Source organism: Onychomys torridus, chromosome 11 (genome assembly GCF_903995425.1).
Source record: "Onychomys torridus chromosome 11, mOncTor1.1, whole genome shotgun sequence".
NCBI classification, from domain to species: Eukaryota; Metazoa; Chordata; class Mammalia; order Rodentia; family Cricetidae; genus Onychomys; species Onychomys torridus.
In genome coordinates, this window is record NC_050453.1 from 73,520,328 (window position 1) to 73,534,280 (window position 13,953).

Sequence of the window (13,953 nt, forward strand, 5' to 3'; positions counted from 1 at the left end):
GGGTCCTGACATGAGGTTTAGGTTTAAATAGAGAACAAGAGGCATGTGCAGCTAAGCTGCCCTGGCCAAGAGGCGATCCCTCCCGTCATCGGCCGAGTGCTGTCTGGGCTCTGGTCTCTCAGCAAGGTGGTCTAGGAAGTTGCTAGAACTGTGTGAAAGGCACAGAGCCCAGGAATCTGAATAATGCAAGTTCTGGAAAGAAGTCAGCCCTGATCACTGCAGTGTCCCAAAGGCTGACCGATGCTATAAATAGAAGCTAGAGAATGATAGGAAGCAGGAGCTAGACACACCCGCAGAGAAAAACTGGCTGGGATACTTTTAGGTGCTCATGCTGCTGTTGGAAGTGGTTCTAGTTCCTAATAGCATATAGGACCCTACATTTTGACATTGTCTTATATTTGTCCTGTGCACGATCGGCTTGGTGAGTAAACCCCCTTGACCTTTTCGGGTGGAGTAGATGCATTTTGAGTGTCATTAAGGGGAATTCTCTGAAATGAAATGCAGTCCCTGCCCCCCAGGTTGGTGAGCCTTATGGGAGTGGGCTAGCTCTCACAGATGTTCCCAGAAGTATGTCATTCATCTTCCTCCTCCTCTTCCTCCCACAGGACTCCCTGACCTTAAGTTCAGGTCTACAGTGATAGGTATTATCTGCTGTTTCTGTTCCATGTGGTTTACTCCTGCCTGCCACCCTGCCAACCCCAGGAGGCTGGTGCCTACAAGTTTGGCAAGGTGACTGTATGGCTCAAAGGAATTTAGCTTCTCTTCTCCTGCTTCTCGGGCTTGAGTTTCAGAATTCAACAAAAGTCCATGAATCTCAGTCGGCTAGGGCACATCTTATTTTAAGGGAAAAAGACCTTATGGTATGTTTTGAGAAGATTTCGTGCTGTCTTTCTATTGATTTTTGGGAAGAGAGGTAAAGAGCCTCTAGGACAATCCAAAGACCACTTTGTTCTAGAGTTTTCTGAATCTTGGTTTCAGCTTTTTCTTTTATTAGTTTTTTTATTTTACAGGTATGTGTGTTTTCTTTGCTTGGATGTCTGAACGATGCACATGCTGGTACCTGCTGAAGTCAGAGGTGTATGTTGGGTTCTTTGGAACTGGAGTTACAGATGATTGTAAGCCACCATGTGGGTGATGGGTACTTGGTAAGAATAAGTGCTCTTAACTGATGAGCCAACTCTCCAGCTCCTCTTGGTTCAAGTTTTTTAATGTATCTTTTTTTAAAAAATGACATTTATTTCATATGTATGTGTACATGTAGATATGTGGATGAGTGCATGTAGGTTTACATGTGCGCTACAGGGCATTTATGGAAGTCAGAGGACAATTTGCAACTTATAGGAATGAGTTCTTTCCTACCATATGGGTCCCAAAGTTTATCAGCAAGTGACTTTCCACAGTTCTTCAATTAAACAACAACAACAAACAGACCAGTATTTGTTTATTTTATTTTATAATTTAATTTAATTTTACGTATCAGCCATGGATTCCCCTGTCCTCCCCGCCCCCCATCCCTCCCAGCCTACCCCCCATTCCCATCTCCTCCAGGGCAAAGACTCCCCTGGGGATTCATTTAAACCTGGAGGATTCAGTACAGGCAGGTCTAGTCCCCTCCTTCCAGGCTGAGCAAAGTGTCCCTGCATAAGCCCCAGGTTCCAAACAGCCAGCTCATGTACTAAGGACAGGTCCTGGTCCCACTGCCTGGGTGCCTCCCAAACAGTTCAAGCTAATCAACTGTCTCACTTATCCAGAGGGCCTGATCTAGTTGGGGGCAGACCAGTATTTTCTAAGGAGATGGGTATTTTCAAAAGTCCAGTCAAGTCTATATTATTACCAGTACTGTTCAGTGTATCAGTTGCATACATGGTCACTCTTCATTGTCAGCCTGACTGGATTTAGGATCTCTAGGAGACACATGTCTGGGCACATCTGTGAGGGCATCTCTAGAGCAGCTGAACTGAGCAGGGAAGGCCACCCTGAATGTGGGCAGTGCCATCCCATTGGCTGGAGTCCTGAAGAGGAGGAGGAGGGGAAAGACAGACGGACAAGGAGAGAAAGCAAGCTAGCAGCAGCATTCATTTCTCTTCACTTCCTGACTGGGGTTGCAGTGTGACCAGCTGCCTCAGTATGCCTGCCCTCTTGTCTTGCCCTCCAGGACTGAGTGCATCCTGAAACTGTGAGCCAAAATGTTTCAGTTGCTGTTGATGGGTCTTTGTCACAGCAAGGAGAAGCAATCACATCTATCTTCAGATTGATTCTAAATAAACTCATTTAATTTGGTCTCACTGTCCTTACTTAGCAGCATATAGACATGAATGAATTGGGAAAGTTTGGTAATGACTGGATATGTACTTAGTGAGAGGGATAAAGAGAGTTTGTGTATCATTTGTTCCACTGTGCAAATGCACCGTGCATAATACAGAAATAAACTGTGTTAGACCATGCTGGCTATTCAAGGCGTGTTGGATCCTAGGGAAATGGGGTTTGATGATCATCTAGTCAAAATTCTGTATGCTTAGCGGGGTGGGGGTGGGGGCCGCACAAAGAATGGCTGAGCTAGCTGTTTAGGAACACTTTAGTATACTATCTGAAAAACGGAGATTAGATGTGCCTTTATTTCCAGCATTCTATTTATTCTGCTACTTGGCACTACAAATAGCATATGTACATCAGAAACTGGTCTTGCCCACCCCTCTCTGCTACTGGGTTTCAGGCTCCCCTTTATCAAGCTGGGTTACTCCCATGTCATTTGGCTACATTTCTAGTCCCCAAACCTTGGACTGTGTCCCACTAAAGAAAAGCTAAGACTTTATATTTCTCTAAGGCCTGCATCAGAGTCTAGGCAGCCATGAAACTCAACATCCAGGGAGGCAGAAATTGAAAGACAGTACCCACACCCTGTATACCTGCTTGGCCTTTCTTGACTGAACTTCGTGAGTGACGGGACCTCAGACAGCCTAGGCTACCCTGAAACTCCTATGGAGCTGAGGCTGACCTTATTTTCTGATCCTCTGGTCTCTGCCTTCAAAGTGCTAGAAATCCAGGCAACACCATGCTTAGCTTATATAGTGCTGGGGATGGAACCTGGGTTTCCTGCATGCTAGGCAAGTATTCTACCAACTAAGCAAAGGTCTTTTTCAAATTTTGTGTATAATCTTTAATAAGATGGTATCTTACTCAGCCTTCAGAGACAATTAAGACAACAGCAACTAGGAAAATCCCTAAGGAAAGGGCTCCTTGGGTGACTGGCCTCTGTGCAGGTGTCCTGGGGGAGGGGTTACTGGCAGTCCCTGTTCCTTCTGGGAATGGGAAGACCAAGCATCTCAAGTTCTCAGTAGTCACTTGCCTCCCATTTCCTGTTGTTGGGGGTAAAAACCAAATGCTGGGTGAGGGAGACAGAAGGGTTGTGCTCAGGATTAGCTTGTTTATCATATGTGCCCTTAAAAACACCAAACTTGCTTTCAGAGCCACCTCTGACCCAGGCCTTAGAGAATGATAAATGAGAGCTTTCTGGAAATTTGGATGTCTCTAACTTCCACTAAACTTAATGATTAGGCTGGGGAGATGACTCAGCTGGCAAAGGCTTGCTGTGCAAGCATGAGGACCAGAGTTCTATTCCTAGGACCCCTGGAAAAGAACAAAACAAAACAAATCCTTGAAAGGTGTGCTTATAATCCCAGCACTGAAAGGAAATAGTCAGCCAGTCAGCCCCTACCTAGCCTGTTTGGTAAATGCCAGGGTGTGACAGCCAGGTTGTCTCCTAGTCTCCATATGCATGCAGAACAGACAGACAGACAGACAGACACACACACACACACACACACACACACACACACACACACACACACACACTCACAAATAAACACTTCCAGGATCTAGTTTTCCTAAAAAGTCACAGGGTGTCCCTCATGTTTCCATCTGTTACCCTCCCCATTCGTTTTTGTGTCTCCAGAAATACTCCCCTTCTTAAAGGAGAAGGGGACATGTCAATAAGACCTTGAAACTTGCAAGTTTCCCAAGTGATAGCAAGAAATGATTCTGCTCCATTGTTGAACTACATGGACTGAAAAGACTGCAATTTGCTGAATCCGAGGCCCATGCAAAAGTGCTTGTCTCACCTTGTCCTTGACATTGAGTTTTCTTCTGGGGAGGAGCTTTGTCTGGATGGGCCTTTGGCAGACTGTCTGCATTTTGTTTGCAGGGAGCCTGTGTCCTGACTGGGGTCAAAGCCTCTCACTTCCCTTGAATAAAGAGAGTGTGTGTGGGTTTGGGGATGGGTGGGTTGGGGAAGAGCACAGCATGATTGGGGTGAATTTACAGGGTGATAGACAGGTGGCCCTGGTTGGGGAACACCCTTTTTGTCTAATCAGATCTTTGGCCCGCTTTGGAAGCTTGAATACATCAAGGGGTGGAGCTTAAGAGGCCCCTTCCCTACCTTCAGAGCTTGCATTCTAAGGTGAAAGGGCTGACCTCTGGGGCTCCATCCTCAGCACCTCACAAGCCAGGCCTGATGGCACTGTTCTGTAATTCTGGCAGTGGAGAGGCAGAGGGAACAGAGGTTCAAGGTTACTGTGGGCTACATCATGTGTTGGAAGTCAGCATGGGATTCATGAGACCTTAAAAAAAATTATATAAGGGGCTGGAGACCTGGCTTAGCAATTAAGGGCACTTGCTGCTCTTGCAGAGGACCTGGGTTCAGGTCCCAGCAACCACATGGGGGTTTCCAGCCATCTGTCTATAACTCCATTTCCAAGAGATTCAATGTCCTCTTACGACCTCTGCAGGCACCAGTCATACATATGATATACATACACACATGCAGGCCAAACACGCATACACATAAAATACAACTAAAAAAAATCTGACTTTTACTGGTTTAATTGGTATGGGCTTAATTTATGTGTATTGTATTAAAGCTGGCATTTATTGAAGGGCAGTCAACAGATGGAAGATGGCTGTCTGAAGATTGTCTCATTGTGATCTTTGAGATCAAGCTGGATTCCAGGTTCTGAATGGGGAATTCTTGTTTTGCAATCCTGTCTCATGTAGGACACAGGAATCATTGAAAAGAGAGAAGTAGCTCACTGGCTAGGCCAAACAACCATAGTGTTATGTTAGCATTTCTTTCTTTCTTTTTTTTTTCTTTTCGAGACAGGATTTCTCTGTGTAGCTTTGCACCTTTCCTGGAACTCGCTTTGTAGACCATGCTGGCCTCGAACTCAAAGAGATCCACCTGCCTCTGCCTCCTGAGTGCTGGGATTAAAGGCATGTGCCACCACCACCCGGCGTTAGCATTTCTTAATAAGGACTCTGGGTCTTCAGTTGAGGCAGAGTCATGTTTGGAAGAACTTTCCGTGTGAGTACTGAAGGAAGAGAATTAAAGCTTGACCAGGAAATAAATACTGCTGGCCAGAGAAACAAGCTCTGGTGCTCCAGATCTCCTTCCCCCAAGTGGGATGTCATTCATGTCCTGCTGTTTCTGGAGACAGTTCACCCCCAACACAGGAAGTGGTTAATGGAGGTGGGCTGGCCATCATCTTTTATACTGTTCCATCTGACATTTTTGCTCTGCATCTAAGGGTGATCCTCTTGGTTTCTCAGAGAGAAATATAAGAATGGGTGAGAGAGAGAGAGAGAGAGAGAGAGAGAGAGAGAGAGAGAGAGAGAGAGACAAGGAAATGTGAGCCAGAGTGTGGTTACTGTTCTGTTTGACACTGGAGGGCTATGTAAGGAGCCCTAATCTGCCTATGGAGTCTTGCTTGGCATGGGAGGCCTTGGCCAGAAAACGGAGCCATTATGTATATCCTAGTTATCTTAACACTGCCTGGATTCATGTGAGAGGAAAGCCTCCATTGAGGAATTGCCTAGATCAGATTGACCTGTGAGTGTGTCTGTGGGTGATTGTCTTGACTGCTAGTTAATGTTGGGAGGCCTACTCTGGGCAGCACCATTTCGTAGGCAAATGGTCCCTAAGAAAGCCAGCTAAGCATGGCCTTTGAATGATCCAGCAAGCATATTCCTCTGTGCTTCTTGTCTCCACGCTCTTTCTCCAACTTCCCTCAGAGTTGAATTTTGACCTAGAAGTGTAAGCTAAGTAGACCCTTTCCTTCTCTAAGTTTCTTTTTGGTTAGCAACAGAAAAAAACAAAACAAAACAAAACCACAAAAACAACCTGCTTGGCTGAAACAGTGTCTTCAGTGGGACAGGATGCCGTGTCTTAGGACCTTGGGGCTTGAGTTAACTTAACTGTCTTTGTGATTATGCAAGGAAGGTTTTGTTGTATCCTTTCTATAAAGCCCTGGTGTGTGTGCGTGTGTGTGTGTGTGTGTGTGTGTGTGTGTGTGTGTGTGTGTTAGAACTCTTGGTGGATGAAGTGGGCAGATGGACCTTGATTTGGGTACAAATGAGTTGGACAAATGCCCATGTTTGGGAAGGTGCTTACAGACATTCATGCGATTGCTGGTGCTACACACATGTGACAGTTAATACTGCCAACTTGACTGGATCTAGAATCACCTTGAGGTCTGGGGCTAGGGAGGTACCATGATGCTTCTGGAATGCTCTTAACATAGAAGGTTCTGGGGATTCAAGCAGGAGTGTACAAACTCTGACTTTGAGAAGTCCAGATCAGGGAGACAGACATGGAAAGCAGGAATTTCATGCCATGGGCTTTGATGGGGGTGGGAAGTGGGGGGGGGGTAGATGGATATCTCTTGTGTCAGTGTGAGGGGGCAGAGGGATGCCACTGACATGTACATGGATGAGGGACATCTTTATAGTAGTCTGCACTATGGCTTTTCCAGGTTTCCAACCTTCCCAGACAGCTATCCAGATTGCCCTCCAGGCTTGACTGTATAGTGTCTTTTGTGTTTAAAACAAATAGGTTAAATAGTCTCTTGCATAGGTGTATTCTGCTGAGATGTGGTTCTGCACTCTGCCCCAGCTGTGGACCCCTGTTTCCCATTAAATGGAACATCCCTACCATCACGTTCTGTCTTTGTGAACAGATTTGAACCTCTAATTTCATGTAGCTCAGGCTGGCCTCGAACTTACTATATGGCTGAGGATGACTCTGAATTTCTGATCCTCCTGCCTTTACTTCCTGCTGCTGAGATTACAGGTGTGCTCCATCATATCCAGTTTATGCAGCACTAGATGGAATCCAGGGTTTGATGCCTACAAGGCAAGTCCTCTATCAAAATGTACTGCATCCTCAACCTGACACACTGCTTTTAAAAATGATGTTTTGATTCAAGATTGACAAGCTGAAGTACGGTCACTTATCCCTATACTAGAATCAGCTCTATCTAAAGATTTAGAGGATAAATTTCTGCCCTGCTTTAATAAATATTTTTACAAATTATGTATATTGTGTGTGTCTCCGTGGGGTATGTACACATGAGTGCAGTACCTGCAGAGGCCAAAGGAGGGTCTCAGTCTCCGTAGGGTTAAAGGAAGTTGTGAAGGCACCTGGTATGGATGCTAGGACATGATCACAGAGCTTCTGTCCAATCAATATACACTCTTAATTGCTGAGCCATCTCTCTAGCCTCAATTTCTGCCTCTCTGGATTTGAGATTTTTGTGGAAAGGGGAAGCAGTAACTTCATAATGTATGTGCTTTCTGTCTAGAGATGTTGAGCAAAACCTATCTGAGAAACTAGAATGTGTTAGCAATCAGCTCATGAATTGTTTTTTTTCCCCCTTTAGCTAGATGCTTTCTGAATTTTGATTTATTTTTCACACTCTCTTGCTTTGGAGTCAAATAAACTTGGGATCAAATTCTGTCATCACTCACCTGGATGAGTTTTGAAAGTAGCTTCAGCTTATTCTCTGACCCTTGTATGTTGACTGAACAGTGCATTTTTTGAAACATTAAAAATGAAATAAGATACAAGCTCATTTAGTCGCCAATCTGAAATGCTCCTAAACCTAAAACTATTTGAATGCTGGAATGAGTGGTGCAGGCAGGAGATTCCACCCGGGCTTATTGTGACAGACTGTGTTCAGAACTTAGGCACAGCTAAAAATATGCTGTGTAAAATTACCTGTCTCGGTTCCTTTTCTGTAGCTGTGATAAAACACCCTGACTAAAGCAGCTTCAGGGAGAAAGGGTTTATTGATCTCACAGTTCCAGGTTACAGTCCATCATGGCAGGGAAGTCAAGAAAACTGAACTGGTCTTGATACATGCACCGTCAAGAGTAGAGAGCATTGAATTAATGTGTGCATGTCAGTGTTAATCTCACTTCCTCCACATTCCTACAGTTCAGAATCCCCTTCTTAGGGAGTGTTGCCACCCACAGTGGGTGGGGCCTTCCCACCTCAATTCACAGACTGGAGGTAACCCCATAGAAACATGCTAACCGGCCAACCTGACTAGACAGTCCCTTATGGAGACCTCTTGTCAAGATGATAGAGAAGGCACAGGAAGAACTCTGTGGCTGAGACTATATTGAAATATGCTACAGGGGGCTGGGAAGATGGCCCAGGTAGTAAGGACCTGAGGTCAGTGATCCTCCTAATGCATGTAAAAAGCCAGGCATGGTGGCGTGTGCTTGGAATTCTAGCACTGAGGAGGCAGAGACAGGCTCCAGGACCAGCTATTCCAGACTACTCAGCAAGCTCCGGGCCTGAGAATGTGTTTTAAAAAAAAATAGTGGATAACATATGAAGAATGAGAGTAGAGGTTGTTATCTAGCCAAACACACTTGCACACATGTGCCTGTACACCTACTCACACAGAGAAACACACCTATTGACATACGAAGAAGAACTATTTTAACAGCACTCACTGCTCTTCAGAGGACTCACGTTCAGTTCCCAGCACTCATATCAGGCGTCCCACAACCACCTGTAACCAGTGGATCCAACTTCCTGTTCTGGCTTCCATGGGCACTTGCACACGTGTGGCATACACTCACATAGACACCTACATACACATGCACATAAGACAACAATGAAATCTCCCAAACGTACCTCTCAAAAAGCAGTTGGGAGGGAGTCTTTGTTGGTGGGCTAGCCAGAGTTGACATCCCACATTGCGTCTACCTATGCTTCCTCTGGTCACCTCAGACAGAGAGGGCTCCCATCTCACCCTGCTGTGGTCTTTAGTTTTCCCTCATGGTGGGTAAGAACTGTTTGTCTTCAATTTCTTGGGGTTGGAACCGTCACTAGTGAGAAGCAAGCTCTTTTGCCATGTCTCTGGGGTGTGACAGGAGAGAAGTAGCGGTTTCCTTTACCCAGCCCAGCACTCATTTGAAGAGCTGTTCTCTGTCCTTTCAGGCAAGCCTACAAAGCATGATCCTACTTAAAAGCTTGAGGCAGGAAAGAACTGGATAGCCACACTGACAGGCTCGCAGGGAGAACCGCTAAGCAAGAACCCATTAGCACACGTTGGTAAGGCTCTCAGAGAGCGTTCCTTCTGTGAACATGGGAAAAGATGGGGGAGGCTTGGGGTGCAGCTCAGCGGTAGAGTGTTTACATAGCATTCAGGAAGTCCTGGGTTCCATCTCTATTACCAGCTGAGCAGGGGATCTAGGGTATTCTTAGCACTTTTAAGGCCTAGTTGTTAGAAGGCCACAGTATTTGTGGTGCTATGCCAGAACACTGTTTCAGATTCCAGTTTAGTGTGCATTAGCGATAGCGTAGGTATGTGTGTGCATGTTCATGTGCGTGAGTGGCGGAGCATAGGTGTGCATAGAAGCTTATATGTGCGTTCCCAGGCATTAGTCCTTATGTTCTGCATATTTGAGACAGGTCTCTTGTTTGCTCCTGCATATCCTGGGCTACCTGGCCTACAATGATTCTAAGGATTTTCCAGTCTCTGCCTCCCAAACTCACCATGGAAACATTGTGTGTTACTGGACCTGGCTTTTTTATGTATGTTCTGGGATACAAACTCAGGTCCTGATACTTGTGCAGCAAGTGCTCTATTGCCTGAGCCATTTCCTCAGTTGAGTAATTGTTTTCATTTTTAGTGTTCAAATTGTGTGAAGTCCTCTGACAAGTGGAGGGCATGAATCTGAGCGTCTTCAACCCATTCTGACCCTAACACTTGCGCTCCTTGTTGATTGACAGCCTGCCAGCCCCACCCCCTTTGCCTGCTTTGTGAGGCTGGATCTGGGCGCCTTGAACGTTTTCCTCCGCAGTGCTGAATTTGGTCAGTAGAAGGGGCAAGAGGGAAAGGCTTCCGGTCTCAAGGATGGGAAGGGTCTACAGGAGCATCTGTTTGGTCCTTGGCAAGCACTTCATTATCAGGGTTGTTAGGGTCAGAGTCTGGGTTGTGGCAGCCTGAACTAGCAACACTTGGCCAGCCATACTCAATAGGCCAATTGAACAAGTAACAGTGAAAAGCAGGAAAGAGGCCGTACTGGGAGCAAGGGCAGAGAGGGCCAGTGACTTCTGCTAAGTGCATCTTGTGGTCATAACACAAAGTTTAGGTTTAGATGGAGGGCAAGAGTATGCATACCTGAGTCACACAATAGCTCACAATGGCCGGTATCCTCAGCTTCGAAGAATCTGACACCCCTGTCTGGCCCCTGAGGGCACCTGCACCCGCGCACACACATATCCACCTTCACAAACACACACGTTATGCACATGTGTAACACAGAAATCAACCTACAATAGATTGTTGAGCATGCACTTTTTCACTTACAGGAAGCATAGTACAGCTTCCTTTTGGCATGTATGAGTTGCGAGAGTCTCTGCTCTGGAATCCAGGGGCACTGTTAAAGTGAAATAAAAGTTACTGGAACATAGGCTCCACTACATGAGCCTATTGATCTGATGACCAACGTGACCACAGAGTGACTGATGGGCAGGTAGCATAGGCAGCATGGATATAGGAGATGTAAATATGATTCACATGTGGAGTAGGAAGATTTTTATCACACTATTTGGAATGACTTATAATTTATAACATATTGTCCTTTTCTGGACATTTACTTTTATGTTCAGACTGTGGTTGGTGGAGCTTAACAAACTGTGGAAATGGAAAGTGATGGTCAGTGGGACTACTGCGTGGTCTCACATGATACTAAACTGAGGCATGAACATTGGTGGGATGTTGGTATTGGTATTGCTGTTAGAATATGGCATACCCCCAAAATGCACTGTGATGCTTGCTACTCTTGGTGGCTTGGTTTCCTGAGCTTGCTCATGCTTTCTCTCTTTCTCTCTCTCTCTCTCTCTCTCTCTCTCTCTCTCTCTCTCTCTCTCTCTCTCTTTAGGCTAGAGGTCAGCATTGGTGCCTTGCTCTATCACTCTTCATCCAACCTGGAGCTTGCTGGTTCTGCTAGACTGGCTGGCATGTGAGTTCCAGAGATCCGCCTGCCTCTACCTCCCCAGTAAGAGAATCACAGGTGTACACGACCATGCCCAGTTTTTTACATGCCCACCAAGGATTGAACTCAAGTCCCCATGCTTGCAGAGCTAGCACTTTACCTACCCCTGGGGACACATTTTCATTTAAAACCATCTCGGACATCTTGGATGCTGTGGTGGTCATGATGGGAGTGAGAGAGTCTGCTGGCCACTACTTGTCTGTCCTCGTAGAGTAGATTATACCCTGGGGCCTGCCAAGAATATGTCTGAGCAGTGTGATTCTATCTTGTGACCCAAGATCAGACCATTCTTATGTAAAAAATCCAAACTGCCACAACAGGTTTGATGCTGGAGAAGAGGACAGACATTTATTCTGTTTGAATGTGAGATTCAGTTCACTTACGATGATGTCATGGTGAGCAGTTCTTCTGTATGCATGTTGCTTTATCTTTGTTCCTTGTATTGTGAAACTAAGGGACATAAAGCAGGCTTTGGTTTGGTTTTGGTCACAATTCTTAAATACAATGTCTTCCAGAGGATGATTTGCCTTCAGGGAATCACAGAGTGTCCATTTACTTTTGAAGTCAATGTTGTGACTGGGATCCATCCATCTTCCAGGTACTGATGCAGGAAGTTCCTTGTGTGTGTGTACTGTATGCGTGTGGACAGTGCACTCACCTAGCATACATTTGTGAAGCTCACAGCCAACAGCAGGCATTGATCTTTTTGCTCTCCACCATATCTTTTGAGACAGGATCTCTCAATCAACCTGGAGCTCACTGAGTCAGGTAAGCTGGCCAGCTAAGAGAGCCCCAGGGATCCTCAGGTCTCCACCTCATCATGGCTGGGAGCGTAGGTCTGCACCACTGTGCTCACCTTTGACTTGGGTGCTGGGGATCTAAACTCAGGTCTTTGTGCTTGAGCAGCAGACACTGTAACGATGGAGCCATCTCCCCAACTTCAGGAAATACTTTGAGGTAGCAGTCACAGCTAATCCTGGAAGAGGGTTTAGCCACCCACGGATGCATGACTTCTTCACCAAAGGCAATGGAGCAGATAAATTCTGTATCAGTTGCCGTGACATTTGCTGACATTTGCCTGTGTTCTTTATGCTTCACATAGGTGTGTGGATATCCTTGGAGATAGGAATTGAGGAGCACAAAGCAAGCTGCAGTCTACTTCAGAATAAAGTGAGGTTATCGAAGGCTGACTGTGTGGTTTTAGGTTAACAGGAACTTGGGGCGGCCTCTGGAGCGCCTCTAAGGAGTCAAGAGACTCTTCAATCATATAGTTTTTGTGAAAGGCCCACTGCCCAAAGAAGCACTTTGCAAACAATAGCTCCCTGTAGTAGTAGACGTTTTTTTCCACATGTGGAAGTTTCTAGAACTTTTGAAAGCTGGCTGAGGGCAAGGTTCACTGGGGCCGAGACTTGAGTTTGGATGTGATTCCTAAACCTCCCTCTATCACACCAGTCTGCCTCTCCACTTCCCAGGACATGAATGATTTCAGAGCAAGCTTAAGAGGCCAACTTCAGTTACAGCTGAGGAGCTGCCCCTGGAGATGTGTCTCCAAGTGGAGAAGTTCAGACCATGTGTGTGGTGGGTCTCTTGCTGGGTGTTAACCTCACCAGAGCAGGAAGAGCACTGTGGTCCTGGGAAAGCACGGGGGAGAGCCCGGTGGTGGAGGCCGTGCTGTGGGTCTCATCGTATAAGTTTCTGAAGCATGAAGCCATTAGTTGGGGGCTGAGAAGCAGGTTCTGGGTGACAGGTTAGGTTCTGTTGAGGTTCTCAGAGCAGCCATGCCTCTAGTTTTGCAAGATAACACTAGAAGATGTGGTGTGTGTGTGTGTGTGTGTGTGTGTGTGTGTGTGTGTGTGTGTTTAGGCCAGAGTGTTAATCAAAGGCATCATTCCTCAGGATGTCACAAAGAGCTCCAGAGACCCCACTGCCTCTGTCTCTTCACACTGGTATTTTGAACATGTATCAGAGCTCTGGCTTTCTTTCCTTTCTTCCTCCCTTCCTCCCTCCCTCCCTCCTCCTCTCTCTCTCTCCTTCCTCCCTCCTTCCTTCCATCCCTGTGAGTCTGTTGATTGAACTTAGCTTCTTGTGCTTACAAGGACTTTTCTCAATAAATATTAATAGTACCAATTCACGGAAGGACTTGTAGCTCTTACAAAGGACTCTAGATCCTGACAGGAACTATGTGTGAAGCTGGAAGTCAGTGAGTGTGAAATTGGAAGATTCTGGTGTCCATACAGGTGACAACCAGGAGACAGCAAGAGGGTTCTCTCTGCCTTCGAGGGTGATGACCAGAGTGCCACTTAGTTTTGGACCCACCCCGCCTTTAACCGGGCAAGTCATTCTAGACTTTCAGGATCTTGGGACATGTGTCTGTGCCTTACTGGGTGGCTGTCCCTTTGTTTTATGGGGCAGTGTCTCAGTTGTCCCCTGCTAGCCTCATACTTACTATGAAGCCAAGGATGACCTTGATTTTCTGATTTTTTTCTCCCAAATGCTGGAATCACAGGCATGCATCATCATGCCTGATTTATGTGTGGCCGGGTTGGAACCCAGGGTATCATTCATGCTAGATAAGCATTCTAGTAGCTGAGCTACATCCCCAGACCT

At 46.1% G+C, this 13,953-nt stretch overlaps 1 protein-coding gene across 5 annotated transcripts in view; it reads left to right on the forward strand.

The window, feature by feature from the left end:
• Mgat5 (alpha-1,6-mannosylglycoprotein 6-beta-N-acetylglucosaminyltransferase) overlaps nt 1-13,953 on the forward strand; it is a 274,469-nt gene that overhangs the window by 64,168 nt on the left and 196,348 nt on the right. For 2 of the 5 annotated variants that reach the window (XM_036202893.1, XM_036202892.1), the window contains exon 3: nt 11,233-11,313. The exons of 2 other annotated variants lie outside the window; for them this stretch is intronic. The gene's annotated coding sequence lies outside the window, so the exon portion shown is untranslated. One more of the 5 variants, XM_036202894.1, reaches the window with a different exon arrangement.